The following is a 16,582-nucleotide window of genomic DNA, read 5'->3' on the forward strand; positions in this document are numbered from 1 at the left end:
GAGCAGCGCTGACCCCGAAGCGCTGACGCTGTCCCCTAAGAGGCGGAGGCTGGAGACTAAGACGCTGGCAACCGCGAGTGGAGGCCAGACCCGCTGTTGTCATTTCCAACATGGACAGTTCAGAGCAAGGAGAAATGCGTGGGATCGGAAGAGGTAGGGAAGGCGTCAAAGAAAAGGTAGGGCTACGGCAGGGCGCTAAGTAGTCTGCAGGGTGTGAGGAGGCGAGAGAGGCGGGAGACACCGTGGGAATTAGAGGACGGCCCACAGGAGGCTCCTCAGAAGGTGGTCCCGTGAGAACCTGTGCCCCAGCTCTTGCGGCCCCAGCTCTGTGCTGGCCTTGGGTCATTTTCCGGGGCTTGGGGACAGTGTGCTGGAGGGCACGGCCCAGTGTAGTGTGACCGTGGACCTGGAAGAACCAGCGCCGTTCTGGAGCCATTAGCCAGCCCAGCTCTGTGTGTGGCTGAGCCCAGATGCCTCCTCATTGCCTGTCCCCCAGGAAGGGATGAGGCGGGTGCCACAGGCTGTCTGCTTTGTACTGCGCCTTCCACTCCAGCCACAGCCATGGCTGGCGCTTTGCTTCCTGCCTCCCAAATCTGCCTTGTAACTCAGACGCCTGATGTCAGCCCCTGTGCTGGCCCCAACCCTCACACTGACGCTGATCTCTGCGCTGACCCCCTGCGCTGTCCCCGCCCCCATGCTGAACCTGACTTTTGTGCTGACCCCTTGTGCTGGCCCTGGCCCTGTACTGAACCTGACCCCTTGTGCTGGCCCTGGCCCTGGCCCTTGTGCTGACTGTGATCCTTGTGCTGACCCTGATGCTGGCCATGACCTTTGTGTTGACCCAGACCTTCATGCTGACCCCTTGCACTGTCCCCGGCCCTGCACTGAGCCTGACTTCTGTGCTGTTCTTGCCTCCGCGCTGGCCCCGTCCTCACTGTTGGACTTAGTCATCACTGGGTCCCTTCTGGTCCTGGAACAAGTCCATATTTCCTGGCTCAAGTGTCCTCGCGACCCTCACAAATCCACTCTCCTCCTCGGTTTTCCTGTTCACTGTTGCACACTGGCTGTTCCCTGCACACTCACCCTGTCAGGGCTCCACCTTGGCCCCTGTCCCTGGACCTGCCTGTTCAGGTCTCAGTGGCTTTGGCCCAAATGTCCCATCCTCCATACGGAACTTTCCATGTTTCCCCAGTGCGGAATTGTGTCTCCCAACCTAGGACTCACTTTCCACTGATCCCTTTCTCTGTTCCTAGAATCAGAGTGTATTCCTGCTGCTGTAGTGGGTTTTTTGCTCATGGTTTATTCCTCGCTACACAGAGTGTAGACTGTCTAAAAATAATCAGCATCTGATCTGCTTTTGTAACTCCTGCACATGCATCTTTCTGATTGAAGGTGAAAGGGACCTTTGAGGCATGTGGTTCGCTGTCTCGTGAGGATGGGACTGTGGAAGCCCAGCAGGGCTGGTGGAGAAGGGCCATGCGACGTGCACATCCAGAACTTTGCTTTTCGTTAGTTGTCAGTTCTGCCTTTTATAAAACTCAAATCCCATTATACAGTTAGTGCCCAGAGGCCATTTCAATAGATTAGGCTTTCCTGGAAAATAGAAATACTTGGGCCACAGGGACTTGTCTGTTTCAGCCCGAGAAGTGCGCCCCTTTGAATTTCATGTTCCCACTTTGCAGTACCCATGCTGAATTTTGAGCATCATAACTGAGCGTGTTGTATTTGTACTGCACTATCGATTGGAAATAGTGTTTTTCAAACACTGGGAAGAAAATATAACTCCACGGCCTTCAAGTTAAATTTGAAGTTAAATTCTGGATAAAAAGGCTTATCCTTGAATACATCTGTCTGCCAGCTCTAATGTGAGTGTTAAGTGGCCTTCTTAGTAGGTTAGGAGGGGTGTCCGTGGTGAATTTAAGAGGCAGCAGGGGGGCTGTTGGTTCAGCATAAGAAATCATCGTCTCGACATTGTAGGTGATTGAACGCCAGAGCCCTCCGCACACAGCATACACGTGGACTTGCCTGTGTAGAAATCTCCAGAAACAGGAGACAGTCGCATATTTAACAGTGGGTTATTGAATTAAAGGCAGAGCTGTTCTAGAGGATTCCTTGCAGTCTGCTTTAGTGCCAGGACTCTGGGATTTTTAAGGAAACCACTTTCTTCTTTGTCTTAGGTGTGCCTCTGGTTTCAGACTCTTGCGTACCTTCAAGGGAAGGTGAACAGTCATGGAGTCTGTGTCTGTGCTAAATTTCCGCAGATGTTCTGTCCCTCCGGCTTGTTCTGCAGTGAGATCACATTCTCTGTGGGTCTCAGGAAGCCACTCCTGACACACATCTGTCTTTCCATTTCAGAGTAAATCCCAGGAGGGTGGTGGCAAGGGGCGGTGGGCAGCGTGTGTCCTCGTTTGTCCTGTGCTCTACAGTTCCCAGTTTATGGTCAGCTGCGGGAATGAACGCTGCCTCAGCAGCCTGTAAGGTTTCCAGGAAAAGTCTGACACGAATGTGTTTGAGGGTGTGAAGTTAATTATTTCCTTCCTTATCGCTCAGGATACTGGACACTTTCTTGGAATGTTTTCACTGTAATTCAGCTTAAGTTGCCCCAAAAGGGACCTGCGTGTCCTAATTTCTATAAACTCGTCTCCCTTTTCCTAAGCCTTCAGACACTCCCGTAATTTGCAGTGGGTGGGATTTGCTAAGTGAACTGCAGTTGTCCAAAGTTACCTTTTTCCTTTTTATTTTTTTAAGTTTATTTACTTATTTTAGGAGTATGAGCAGGGGAGGGACAGAGAAAGAGAGAGTCCCAAGCAGGCTCCGTGCCGTCACTCGGGGCTCAAACTCATGAACCGTGAGACCATGACCTGAGCCAAAATCAAGAGTTGGATGCTTAATATGTTTTCACTCATATGTGGGTCCTAAGAAACTTAACAGAAGACCAGGGGGAGGGAAAGGGGAAAACAAAGTTACAGAGAGGGAGGGAGGCAAACCATAAGAGACTCTTAGATACTGAGAACAAACTGAGGGTGGATGGGGGGGGGCGGTGAGGGAAAGGGGAAAGTGGGTGATGGGTATTGAGGAGGGCACCTGTTGGGATGAACACTGGGTGTTGTATGGAAACCAATTTGACAATAAAGTATATTTAATAATAATAAAAAAAGAGTTGGATGCTTAACCAACTGAGACACCGAGGTGCCATTTTTCCCCCTTTTAAATGCCAAGAATAAACATCTTGGTGGAATTGTAGCGGGAGCGGAGCTTTAGAAATGGCAGCTCCAACCTTTGCCCCCTCACTGCTCCCTGTGGTCCTTCCCAGGTCTGTCTCATCTCATCAGGGTACTTTCCCAGGTCTGGGAAGCCATTTCTGTGATTGCCCCCAAAGCTGTGTGGGTCTTTGCTGGGGGAGTGCATTTGGAGCTGGTCGTTCCCAGCTTCAGGAGGGCCGTGTTTTGGTATGTTCTTAGTGTTATTTGTCTTGAACTCCAAAACCACCTGCAGTTTCTAGGGTTCCAGAAGGATCTGCAGTATGATTTTTTTAAGCTATAGTTCCCCATGTCCTATATACCACTCTGAGTTCATCTTTTCTCATTTGTTTGGACACGAACAGAGCTGGGAACCTAACCAACACTTATAATTACATTTCTGTGGGAAACTGCATTCAGATTTCAACCTGGACTGTTAGTTCTTGCTGGGTTTCCCCTTCTAGCCCTTCCATCTTGAAGACAAAAAAGACAGGATGCTATATTTTGCTAATTTACTTTGCCAAGACCATTTGGAAACCCCATGGAAAATTGGGCATAAGGTAAGATCTTAGAACCAGAAGATGTGAGGCAACATTTTACTATGATAGACGTGTAGCTTCCTCAATCAGGTGGGGTTTATTTCATTACAGGTGACAGCTTCTCAGCTCATTATGGTCTACAAACCCTCAGGGTGTGTATGAGACCCGTATACAGGGTCATGTAAGTGGAGGCTGGATCTAAGGGCTGAGATGATGGCATTAGGGTGTGGATTCTCTGTCCCCTGCCTGAGGCCCTTGTGGTTTCTCTCGGGTGGCCTTCTCCACCTGGTAGCCTGTGGCACCTGCAGCCTTACATTATCTTGGAAGTCATGCCCAGTCATTCCACCAAAGCCCATAGTAGCGACCGTCCTCTGGTCCATGACTAGCGTGCACAGCTCTGGACACCTTGCGTGTGTGGGGGGGCAGACTGCACGGCCTGACCGGGTCTGGATCGTGGGCCCAGCCCTGCCGGAGGGCAGGTTCCCTTGTGGGTTGATGGGGGTGGGGGGTAGTCCCAAAGGAGGATCAAGGCAGAGCCAGGGGATGAGGGATAGGTGCCCCACAGGCAAAGACAAATAAATGTGTGGGTTGTTTTTAACTTCTTGTCCACTGTGGTACATGCTACAGTTTTAGATGCTTGTCTTGGAAGCCAGAGCTCCATTTACTCTGTCAGCCATTTCTTGTGCAATTCAGAGAAATCATGGGTGATGAAGCATCTTTGTGTCTGTAGCCTTCAGTCAGTGAGGCAGTGGGTGGTCCTACTCAGCTACACCTGTCAGTGTTACATCGCTCTTTCTGAAGAGGTTTTATAAATTAGCACTATGTAAAAGGACGGATGCCAGATTATTCCCCTTACATCATGGCCAGGATGCTGAAGAGCCAGACTGGCAGGAACGAGAAGCAGAGACACTTCATGACGCAGTGGTAGGATTGGGGGTGTGTGATCCCCATGCTGCCCCAGAGTGGAGACACCTAGTTGTAATGTGTGCATCTCCGGGCTCGGGCGGAGGACCTCAGATAATTCTCGACTCCGAGAGTTTCAGTGCCTTCAGATGTCCTATTTCTCATAAGTGTCTTGTTTTTGGAGTTTTGCTTCCTCTGTGATGGCTTTTGGTTTCCTCAGGTTTCCTTCTGGGCTGGGAGCACAAAGCATCCGTGCTTCTTCCCTAAACACTAAGCTCTTGCTCTCTTGTGTTATGCTGGACAAAAGCCCGAGGAGAGAGATTACCGTTAAGGTAGGTCTGTTTTCTGTACAATCTGATCTCTTTCCCCCCTATATCCAAAAGGCAGTTTCTTAGCCATCTTTCCTGTTACCTCTTTCCCTTTGAACATAAAGCTCCTTTTGACACGCGGAGGACAGTGGTTAAGAGGAAATGAAGGAAGGGGAAAGGGCAGGGAATAAGCAGCAGAGGGTGGGGGCGGTACAGACAGCCCCGGGCGGGGGGCAGGGGGTGGGAGCCCCAGGGAGCCTCAGGAGGGAAGGTAGGACCTGGGCTCTGTTGTAAAATGAAGCAGAGAGTGGCTGGTGACTTAGTAGGTCCTTTGGAACATACGACTGACTTGAAGTCAGATTGGAAATGGAGTCCTGGCTGTGGCTCCTGTAAAGTGTGTTGTTTTGTGCTGATCCATCTCAAGGTTGCCTGTCCAGTGGCTGGTGTGAAGCCCTAAGAAGATGATGTGCTCCATGTGTTACAAAGTGACACAGGGGTCCTCAGGCTGCGTGTCACCAGGGTTGACAGATAGGAGTTGCGCTGGTTGAACATTATCTGTTGGTGACGTCCTTCTGTGTGCAGGTGTTGGGTGCGGGAAGGGTTGGGATGTGCACGTGGATCTTAAAGGAAGGGCCTGTGTGTGATGGTGAATGTCACTGAGGGAGGAAGGGCCCAGAGGCAGAGATGTGTGAGGTCTGTTCCTCTTTCTTGGTCATCAGAATGTGTTCCCGGGTCTGCTGAGCCCCAGGGAGGTTTCCTCTCTCCTGTGGGAGGGAATGGGCCCCTGGGAGGCTGCTTCACCCCTTCCCTGAGGAGAATAGGAGAGAGCTGCTGATTGGGACCTGTGCCTTCGGGGGGACGGGGAGTGGGCGGCAGAGCTAACCCCTGAGTGGTCCCCAGGTGCGATCTCAGGTGTGTCAATGAGCGCCCCAGTGGAGCGACCTTCTGTCCACACGGGTGCACGGGTAGGTAAGAGGCAGTATGATTTCTCCACACCAGAGGTACACAGGCTACCGTAAGTTTGTGGTGGATATTACCCCACCCTAGATAAATAAATACCTGATTTACCCCATCCTAACATTCGTACTTAACACTCAGTACCTTTCAAAATGGCACCTTTCAAATTAGAATATCTTCTTCCCATTTTATATGTGTCTGTGGTGTCCTCATGTGGGGCCGCCTCTGCTGGTGTGCTGAGACTCCCTGAATCAGAGCGTGCCTGGAAAGGGCTGTAAATCCCCGTGTGAGGTTCTCTCTCACCATCTGAGAGTTTGTCCGGGGATCTTCTCACTTCTTCATGGCCCTGTGATGTGATCTAAACTTCTCCTGCTTAGGAAGTCCATTTCTGAGCGTGGACACACACGTGCCCTCTCACACAGTGTACTGGCGGCTTATTTCATGCACCCCCCAGGTGTCCCAGCCATTTCCAGCTTCTCTCCCACCCAGCACAGTCCTGCCTGGTTCGAAGGGGGTGCGTCAGAGCAGAGCGTTGGGAAAAACGGGACTATGGATAGGAGGGCTTCCTGTTATTACGAGTTAGAACACGTCTACTGCTGCGAGTGAACTTGACCTCAGTAAAAAATGGAGGTATTTTTCCTGTGAGTGGATCTGTTAATATGAGGTAGGTGTGTTCGTTGGTGGTCTCACCCTGGATGTCACTGAGGGCACCACCAGAGAACAGAAGGCCTGTCGTTCCTCCAGCATGAGGAGTGCTTGTCAGGATTCCTTTTACTGTCCTGTTTTGTTCTCTGGAATGGACTCTGTCATGGGAAGTACTGGCTGGTTGTCCTTCTGACTTGCCAGGAAAATGGTGCTGGCCTTTGGTCTGTGATGCCCTGGAGGAGACCTCCACTGTGAGCCTCTGTGGGTGGTGACGTGTGGGATAAAACCCTTTTCCTCAGTAGGGATGGGTCCTTCGGTAAAATTGGGGTTTACCGTGATGCACTCTCAGGCCCTTTCACTAGTCTACTCGTGATCGGGGAGGCGTCTCTGAGCCCAGGTCTGCCTCGTCTGTGTGCAGTGTCTGGACTTCACCGTGAACCGAACGCAGCTTTACTGTCTCCACCTCTGACCTCTTTTAATTCCTCCACTTCTTCCGGTTCTTGCACCACGTGATCATTCGATATTATTCAGAATGCATTTTATAATGAAATTCTCCTCTTTGGTCATTAGTTAAAATATTAAGCAAAATACGGAGTTGCTCGTCTGGTACACACCATTACCCATCGTATGCTAATGGCAATACAGCAATTATAAAACAATTGCAGATAAGAAGATGTAAACGCCTAATGCTCTGATGATTGGATTTCACACAAAGCCCTTTGCCACCTACTGTTCTCGAAGTACATTCTACAAATGAACTTCACTCCACTGTAAACCGTTGTGGAGTTCTTAATCTGTGACATGTGCCACATCACAGTTTTCCAGAACCTTTGTTTACTAAACAAATTTAACACCGTTTTCAACACAAGAATCTAAAAAGGTCTGAGTTTTCTTATCCAGTTTGTTTATTGAAGATTTTTTTAAACTGAAGGCAGAAGGAAGGTGGTTGGCAGTGACTCGTGAACCCGTGTCTTAGTCTTGCCGTGCGTGGGTTTTCTCGCTGTGCTGACCTGTGCAGCACTCACTCAGTCCCCACCTGAAAGGGGTCCGGTGTTTAGAATTGCACTTGTTTCGCTTAGGGACACATGTCTAAATGGAATAGCAAACGTGATTAGAGGACCTTCCGTTAACGACGGCATGTAGGTAGCTGCGGGCTTGGGCTCCTGCTGGAACACCTGTGAGGAGTGAGGGGCTGACGGAGAGGAGGACTGGAAGGGTGAGCGTGCACAGTGAGCAGGAACTGCCCCCACCTTTACCTCTGCTGTCCTGATGAGGAGGCTCATGTCTGTTGCGAGGTCCTCTGCGTTACCGCCGCTCTTCCCAGTGTCCCGCGGCAGCCCAGGAGCCGTGGAGGAAGCTGGGTCCATCACGTGGGCACGTTACCTGACCCAAGCCTTTGAAATTGGAAAAGCGGTTTCTGAGAAAGAGAAGCTTCCTCTTCTGGAACTCACACTCCCTGGAAGTGAGCAAAGAAATCTCTGGGAGCTCTGAGCAGCCCTCCTGCCACTGTGAGGTGTCGTCAGCTTTCGGCTGAAGCTGTGATCACAAGATACCAGGGGAAGAGAGGGTTTCCGAGTGCTTGGGGTCATGGTGCCAGGCAGTCAGACCAGTTCTGAGCTCTGGACTGTGCAGCCTTGTGAGCCTATAAATTGCCTTTATTGTTAAGTGAGTTTGAGTTCTTCCTCCTTTCCCTTTCTCTTTCCTTTTCCCTTTCCCTTTCCTTCTTTCCTCTTTCTTCTCTTTCTTTTCAGAGTGAGCACAAGCAGGGGCAGGGGGCAGAGGTGGGTGGAAAGAGAGGGAAGGAGAGACAATCTCAAGCAGGCTCCATACTCAGGGCAGAGCCTGACGCAGGGCTTCAGCGCACAACCCTGGGATCATGACCTGAGCCGAAATCAAGAGCCAATTCAACCGACTGAGCCACCCAGGCGCCCTGAGTTCATTTTTCTATTACCTGCCGCCAGACACAATGTGATTGCTACTAAGACAGAGCTGATAGGATGTGTATCTCTACCTGTGTCTCTCTCTATCTAGAGAGAGACTGATTGATGCAGGAAGTGGGCTCACATGACTGCAGAGACTGGACGTCTGAAATCTGCAGGCAGCCTGCCAGGCCGGAGACCAGGCTCAGGTTGCTGCGGCCTGAGCCTGAAGGCCATCTGAGCCCAAGCCTCAGCCCGTGCACGTGACTTTGTTCCAAATGATGGTATGTGTCCCTGTCCCGCCGTGTGTCATGTGCACTGCGTGCAGCTGTGGGACGGTGGGTAGGAATGTTCTGTGTTCTGGCCGCCTGCTGCCCTGGGCTCACAGTGACCGCTCTGCTCTCTTCCTGCAGAGGAGTCTGACGTGTAAGACGGGGCAGCTCAGGTGATAGGATGCAGGTGCTCAGACGAAGGAAAGATCAGTCTGTGTCGGAGATGTCATGTATTAGAGAAGGCAGTTTAGCCTTGATTTCTTTTTAATAATGAGATGCCTGTGACATTTCAGTTAAATCTGTAATCCTAGAGGCGCCTGAGTGGCTCAGTCAGTCAGGCGTTCAACTCTTGATTTCAGCTCAGGTCATGATCTTGTGGTTTGTGAGTTTGAGCCCCGTCCCATATTGGGCTCTGCACTGACAGAATGGAGCCTGCTTGGGATTTTCTCTCTTTCTCGCCCCCCCCCCCCCACCGCCCAATAAATATTAAAAAGTCTGTAGTCCTAGAGTAATATGTTATAGAGGAATCAGATGGGATTAAATCAACCGTGTGCCATTGGTTTTGGTGTTGAGGAAATTTCAGCAGACATTGATGAAGATGGTGATGACAGACTACCAGTTAGAAGACACGGCTGGCTCAGTCGTGGAGCATCCACCTCTAGATCTCGGGGTCGTGAGTTCGAGCCCCACGTTGGGTGTAGAGATGACTAAAAAAATAAACTTAAATACTTAGAAGACAAATGAATATATGAACTAAGTTTCTAATCTGGGTGGAGAAATCAGATTGAAATTAAGACATGGAACTCCGGAGTACGGGAAAAGTTGAATTTAAGGAACAATAGTCATTATGCTAACATGCGTACAGTGAAATTCGAATTTACAACACATTGATGGAATTTAATAGTCCTTTTGAGTAGATATTTTTGTATATAAAAATTTTATTAGACAATCTCATTCTGTAAACATAGACGCTTGCTATTACGTGGGCACCTCTAATTTAATGGCTAGAGGAAAAACAATGCTATCATAATACTTACCTGAATTGATAATGTTGAATGAGTTATTTTCAAGTTGTTCATCGTTCTGTTCATACTTTCAGACCTGAGCCTCAATTTATGATACTTAGTAGAAGAATCACATCAAGGTGAAGGTCTGTACACATCTTTATGGAAACATTCTACTTTTTCTCCATGTGTGTGGAAATGCGGAAAGTGGTTAATTCATGTTTGCTGGAAAATAGGGATGATGATTGCTTTGGCTGGCAGGGTCCGGTGAGGGAATGATTGATCTCTGTGTATCATTTAAGTGGCAAAATGAGATCAGTAGAATTGCACGTGGAATTATTTTGCATTACTCGGTTATGCTTTGCCATAAGCACTTCTTAACTATAATAGAAGACATTTTTATGCTATTGACTTGATTACCTTCCAGCCAACTAAATAGAATTTGAAATGTCTATATTTTCTCATAATACTAAGGGAGCAGTACAGCGAACATACGGTGAGCTCAGTTCCTGTTATCACAAGGATATAACGTGGTGGTTCATGTTCCTTTTCGAAAGATAAAAAGTACCTGAGATATTTTGGGATGGTCAATTAAAATAGTTGTAGATATGAGAAATTAGGTAATATTTGGTGTAATATTTATATTCGTATATGTATGCTATAATCAGGAAAACGTTTTGTGATTTTGAAAGTAGATTCCTATAATTTTGTCTTTTAAAAAATTTTTTTTTATTTGGGAAAATACCCATGTAAAATGTAAATAGGGACCTTGCTCTGCTTTGCATCCTTGAAGCCTGTGTGTGTGTATATGTGATTTCTTAAAACCTGTTCTTTTCAGCACTGAAGAATAAAAATGGAAAGTTAAATGCATATTACAGTTACACAGTGTGGTCCTAAAGGAGGTTGAGGGCCTAGAAAGCTAAGAGGTGCTGCTGATTGGACCCTCACCCAGGGGCCTGCCCCCTGAACGTTCTCCCTCGGGAGCTGGGGGAGCACAGGCCTTTCCGCCACCCCAGCTCTACATCCTCAGAAGAGCCTAAAAGTCTGAGGTCCCCGCTTTCCTCACTGATGGAGAGTCCACATTTTCCCAGCGAATCAGGAAGGAGATGCTTGTCACCCTGCTTCTCGGCTTTCTGGAGCCCCAGAAGAACGACTCCTGGCTGCTTAGAGTGTGAGAGAGGAGGATGAACAGGTGAGGAAAAATAGGCCATCGAAATGCAGTCGTCGCTTGGAAGACAGGACACACTGAAGGACAGAGGGCAGCCTCCTGGTGAAGTAAATTTAAAGGACAAACGGGAAGAAGATTCAGAAAAAGATGCCAAGGCTCATCTGTACACTAGGAGCGGGAGGCCATGAAGAGGGAAGAACGGTAGAACAAGATTTTGTTTTCTTTTTCCTTCAAGTTAGAAGCAGTGGAGATTAGACATCGTGCACACTTGGATCAGTGTGAGTGACTGAAGTAACAGGCCCACGGGTGCACCGGGTGTAAACTCTGCGGCTGAGCACTTTCTTCCCAGAGACCATGTTTGCAACATGTGTTGAGTCTCGAGATGCTCCCATCGGTGTTCTGAGGACTCCACAGGAAGGACTCCTTCAAGCCGCACAACTACCGTATGTCGTCGGTCCTGTTGTTAGCTCCATTTTACACGTTAGGAAACAGCACAAAGTGCTTATGTAACTGACGTTCTGAGGAAGTGTTCCTAATGAAGACTGGATCCCGGATTCGGTTGTGCTCAGATCCCTGTTTTTAGCCCGTGTGCTATGTGGGACAGCTGTGCAGAAAGAGTAGGAGATGATGTGAAAGAACCAGTTAGAAATATTATAGAAATTATGGCCCTTGAAAATAGAACTCAGTAAATATTCACAGATCAGACATAGCTGAAAAAAAAGTAGTGAACTAGAAGATGAAGCTGAAGAAATTTCCTAGTATTAAGCACAAAAAGAGAGCAGTGAGAAACTACAGTCAGTGAATAGATCTAAAAGGCAGCACATGCATCTGATAAAAGCTAAAGAAATAAATAGTAGGGGTGAGTTTGTATTTGTGATAAAATGGCCAATAATCTTCCCAAATCGAGGAAAACTGTTTTCAGATCGAGAATGTGTACCGCCTGACAAATACCACAGGGTTTCAATTGTATGTAGAATTTAAGAAACCAAACAAATGAGCAAAGGGAAAAAGAGAGAGAGACAACAAACCAAGAAACAGACTCAACTCCGGAGAACATACCAACGGTCACCAGAGGGGAGGTCGGTGGGGGATGGGGGAAACAGGTGATGGGGATTAAGGATGCACCTGTCATGATGGGCACCGGTTTTTGTATGGAAGTGTTGAATCCCTATTTGTACACCTGGAACCACTATTATACTGTATGTTAACTAATTGGAATTTAAATAAAAAATTAAAATTGGAATTTAAGTGAAAAAATGGATACAGAAAACTTGTACCACCTTCTAGGACAGAATAGGCCAACAAGACACACATCTTGAGCCATCCTTGTAAAACACAGCGGTATCCAGGGTAAAGACGGAATCCTGAAAGACTTATTAGTTAAGAGAACAGAAATTGCTTAAAGATTGATGAGAAATTTCTCAAAGGTAACAACAGATGCCTGAAGCTATCTGTTGGATTTCTTGAATTCCATACTTATGTAACTGTCATTCAATCCTGAGGGCAAAATAAAGACATTTTCAGACATATAAGGACCTGGAAAGTTTGCCACACAGAGACCATGTTGAAAGAAAAACAAGAAGATATTTTTGAGCATGAGGAAAAATGAACCCAGAAGCATGGTAGCAAAGAGATCAAGAGCACATTAATTTATAAGTATTGATTTCAGAATAAGTGATTTGTTTTCTTTTGTTTAATGAGCAATCGTGTTTGGCATCCACACAGTAGTAACATCAGAGCAGCTGCAGTATGGGGAGGGCATTCTGAACTTGGGGGGAAGTGTGAGCACCCTAAAGTTCTTTTATTCAAGAGGATATTGGAGATACTGTTTTAACCAGTGGCTTTGCTAGAAAAATACATGTTTAATTGCCTATGTTAAAACTGTTAAGGGAGAAATAGGACGTATAGGCACTGAGAAAGTAGTGAAAAGTCCTGTTGTAAGGCAGTAAAGAATAAAGTACAAAGAAAAACAAATTAAACACGAACTATCAGGACAATATAATCCCAGTTTATCAGTAATCACAATAAACATGGGAGGGTGAAACTTAGACATTACAAACAAAAACGGTCAGATCACATTGAATACAATACAGAATCCTATGGGTCTTTAACATAACGTTATTATATTTCAATTAAAAATACAAAAAAGCATTAATTCAATGTTCAACAACAAAGAAGATGCAAAAAATGTCTTGCGAATAAACTTGTGCAAGATTAATTAAAAAAAATTTAACAGTGTGAAGAGTTAAGGATAAAGAGTGTGATAGAATCACAGTTAAAAGGACCATATTATCAGCAGAAATTTTTTGCTGAAATTTGAAAATCAAGATGAAATGTTTGGTTTTCTTGGTGAATATAAGTGAAATAAGTTGATCTGACAAAGCTAGAAAATGTGAATGGACTAGTAACCATGGGAAAATTAAAATTTTCCTTAGATGTACTTTTGTGAAAGATGCTGGATCAGTTTTATGGGTGGACTCTATACAAATATCTACGAATTGATAATTCTGTTATCTAAACTAGTTAAGAGTTATAACCATTACTCTCTTTTTTTTTGAGTTTTTTTTTTTTTTTATTTTGAGACAGAGAGAGAAAGAGAAGGAAGGGTAGGGGCAGCAAGAGAGGGAGAAGGAGAGAGAATCCCAGGCAGGCTCCATGCTATCAGCACAGAGCCTGATGTGGGGCTTGATCCCATGAACTGTGAGATCATGACCTGAGCTGACATCAAGAGTTGGATTCTTTACTGACTGAGCCACTTGGGCGCCCACCATCACTCTCTTTTAATGAGTAATTACCAAACTTGATAATATAGTAGAAAAAGGCTAATTTTACTTAAGAATATAAATATAAATTTCCTAAGCAAAATATTGGCAAGTTGCATCTAATTGTATATCTAATATGACCAAATGGCTTAGTCTGTAAAAGCAAGATTCTTTCAATAATAGGATCTCTATGTTAGTAATCTGTAGGATGAGCATGTTAAAAGAAAAAAAAAAACACGGATGTATCCTAAACACCGAAGGACCTTGAAACAATACAGCAGTCACTTAGGATAAAATTCTGAGAGGGAGTAATGGCAGGACAGTTCCTTAATAGGGTTCAGAATATAATCAGAAACCCTGAAGCAAGCAGACAGTTATTGGGAAATTCTCAAGTGTGGAATTCTCACCATTAGTCCCTCTTATTCTGGGGTCTCCAGTTAAGGTTATATGGGAAAGTAAAAGAGACAAAATATTAGAAATGCTCAGTGGAAAAGGGAAGAGACCATACAAAATCTATTAGATAAGTAGGAACATGGATTATGTACAGCAAATACAAGCTCAGTAAAATAAAAACCATGAACTGTACTGCATGTGATAAAGTAATGGCAAAATAGGTCCAGTATCAGAAACAATAAACCCTACAAAACACCTTGGGAGAAAACAGGAATGTTTGAGGTCTATAGGGGGGAACAAAACCAGACTTTGAAATATGTGGAAAGGACGTAAAACATTACCTAGTGCTTGGTAGGGAAGTACACTTTAATGGCAAATTTAGTATTAAAACCTATCACTTCACTTCAGGTGTGTGTGTGTGAGAGAGAGATAGAACTTCAATCAAAACCTGTTTCGGGGGGGGGGCAGTGGAGGTGGGGAGTGGGATTTGATTAAGGGATGATAAAGTTAATACAGAAGAATGAATTCACAAGGTGTCCAGTAAAGTTTTAAGGAAGATCTGTATAGTGGGAGTTCTGGTCTGCTAGAGAGAAACACATGTACAAATGCTACGGGAGATCAATTGATCTGTGTGACAGTCTTTTCTGCGTGAGTGGCATTTTCAAGTTGGTGGATAAAATATGGATTATTAGGCAAATTTGTTGGGATCATTGGTTAGCCGTTGGAGAGAAAGTAACTTTTCTACTTGGCATCTCAAAAAAGTTCCAAACACATCAATGATCTAATTGTTAGAAATAGTTGTAGAAATGCTAAAACAAAATTTAGTCGAATGTGTTTTTTTAAATTGTGGAGTTGGGAAGATCTGGGTAATGACAGAAGCCCTTAGAGAAGGGATTGGTAGATTTGGACATAAATTCTATCAAATGCACCTAGGTTGTTGGAAGGACACCACCGAGGGAGTTAACGCGTGAGAAAGAAGGAAAACCGTTGCAGCCTATAGAGCAGACAGACGGTCTGGAATATGTAAAGAGATACTACATGGTAATTAGGAATTTCCCCCAGAAGGAGCGGACAAATCTATAGAACAGGCAGTTTGCATGGAAAGAAGTTTGATCAATAATCACAACAAAAGTTCTTCCAAATCCACGGAAACAGCGGGAAACTTTTCTTCCCCCAGAGGCATGCAGAAAACCTGGCGACGTGTGATGTGAGCACTGGCACACGCATGGCAGTGTTGTGGACGTGCAAGTCCCGTGACCCGGGGACTCCACTCCTGGAAATCTGTTCTGCACAAACGCACCGAGAAGCATATGAAAATGTGTGCACAATTCTCAGCAAATGGGGAAAATTGGAAACAACCCAGATGCCCAAAAGTAAGGGGTTTGTGCGGTCAGTGTGAGTGTTCAGGCAGGAAAATACGGGGAGATCCTGGTGCAGGAAGCTAGTGAGTGAACAGCAGTGTGTCAGTTCTGGAAAGGCAGAATTTCAACAGGAAATGCCTGGAAATAAATACACAGTTTAGGGGACAGTCACAGAAGACATCTAGTAAGTGATTCCCGGAAACCAGGGGTTAATTTTCCGTTTGTGTGTTATTATCTGTATTTGCAGACTGTCCTTGCTAACGTAAAAAAACAGCTGATTTTCTTACCTTCTTGGACTCATACATTTGAAAGTAAGTACAGCATTTTGTAACGTGACCATTTGGCCAGAGTTTGGTGACAGAATAAGTTTTGGAAGATGGGGTGCATCTAAGCAGGACCTCTGGCCTTCATAGAAATTTATAGAACCTGATCAGTGTTTTTGAGGGCCACGTCAAGTATACATAGATAAGTATTTTGTGGTCATAGTAGCTTACTAAGAGAAAAAGCGAGCGTGCTTTCCTGGCGTGATGGTATGAACAAGTCTCCTCTGGAGGCTCCTTTTCCTATTTCGTCTGATTCACTTGGTGGTGATGGTTGGGGGCAATAGTAATTTGATGTGTCCATGTGCAATGAAAAAAGCAGAGAATTTTAGAATTATCAAAATGTATGTTCTAGCATTTTTAAATGCTGCCCTCAGATTTATCGGGGTGTAGTGCTATTTTCTTTTTCCTGGAAAGAGGATGAGCAATTGTTTAATATTCCTGGTACTGTTCTTGTTTCTTGGAATCTGCCTGGTTCCTTGCGGAGCTAGCCCAAGGTTGCAAATGCTGCTTCTGCCATTGGGTTATTGGGAGAGATCATACCTCTGATTCAGAGTACGTCGCGTTATTTCTGGTTGCATATTTTCAAGTGGGGAAAGCTGACGTATCGCAATTTCGGGCCCCGACTGAGAAATGAAGTACTTTTCATCATGAAAGCCTACATCTGCACTTACACGACGTGTCATTTTGGGACCCTGTGTCGTTTTTCATACGTAGCTTCTCTGCCAAAGTGCTGTTCTCAGGTGATGGAAGTTTTGCTCAGTGGTTTGTTTTCCAGGCACTTCCCATGTA

At 45.8% G+C, this 16,582-nt stretch overlaps 1 protein-coding gene across 6 annotated transcripts in view; it reads left to right on the forward strand.

Annotated features, from left to right (window-relative positions):
• The window catches only part of DLGAP2 (DLG associated protein 2), a 783,073-nt gene that overhangs the window by 81,103 nt on the left and 685,388 nt on the right, over positions 1-16,582 (forward strand). The gene's annotated exons all lie outside the window — the stretch shown is intronic.

The sequence above is a fragment of the Panthera tigris genome, chromosome B1 (assembly GCF_018350195.1).
Source record: "Panthera tigris isolate Pti1 chromosome B1, P.tigris_Pti1_mat1.1, whole genome shotgun sequence".
NCBI classification, from domain to species: domain Eukaryota; kingdom Metazoa; phylum Chordata; class Mammalia; order Carnivora; family Felidae; genus Panthera; species Panthera tigris.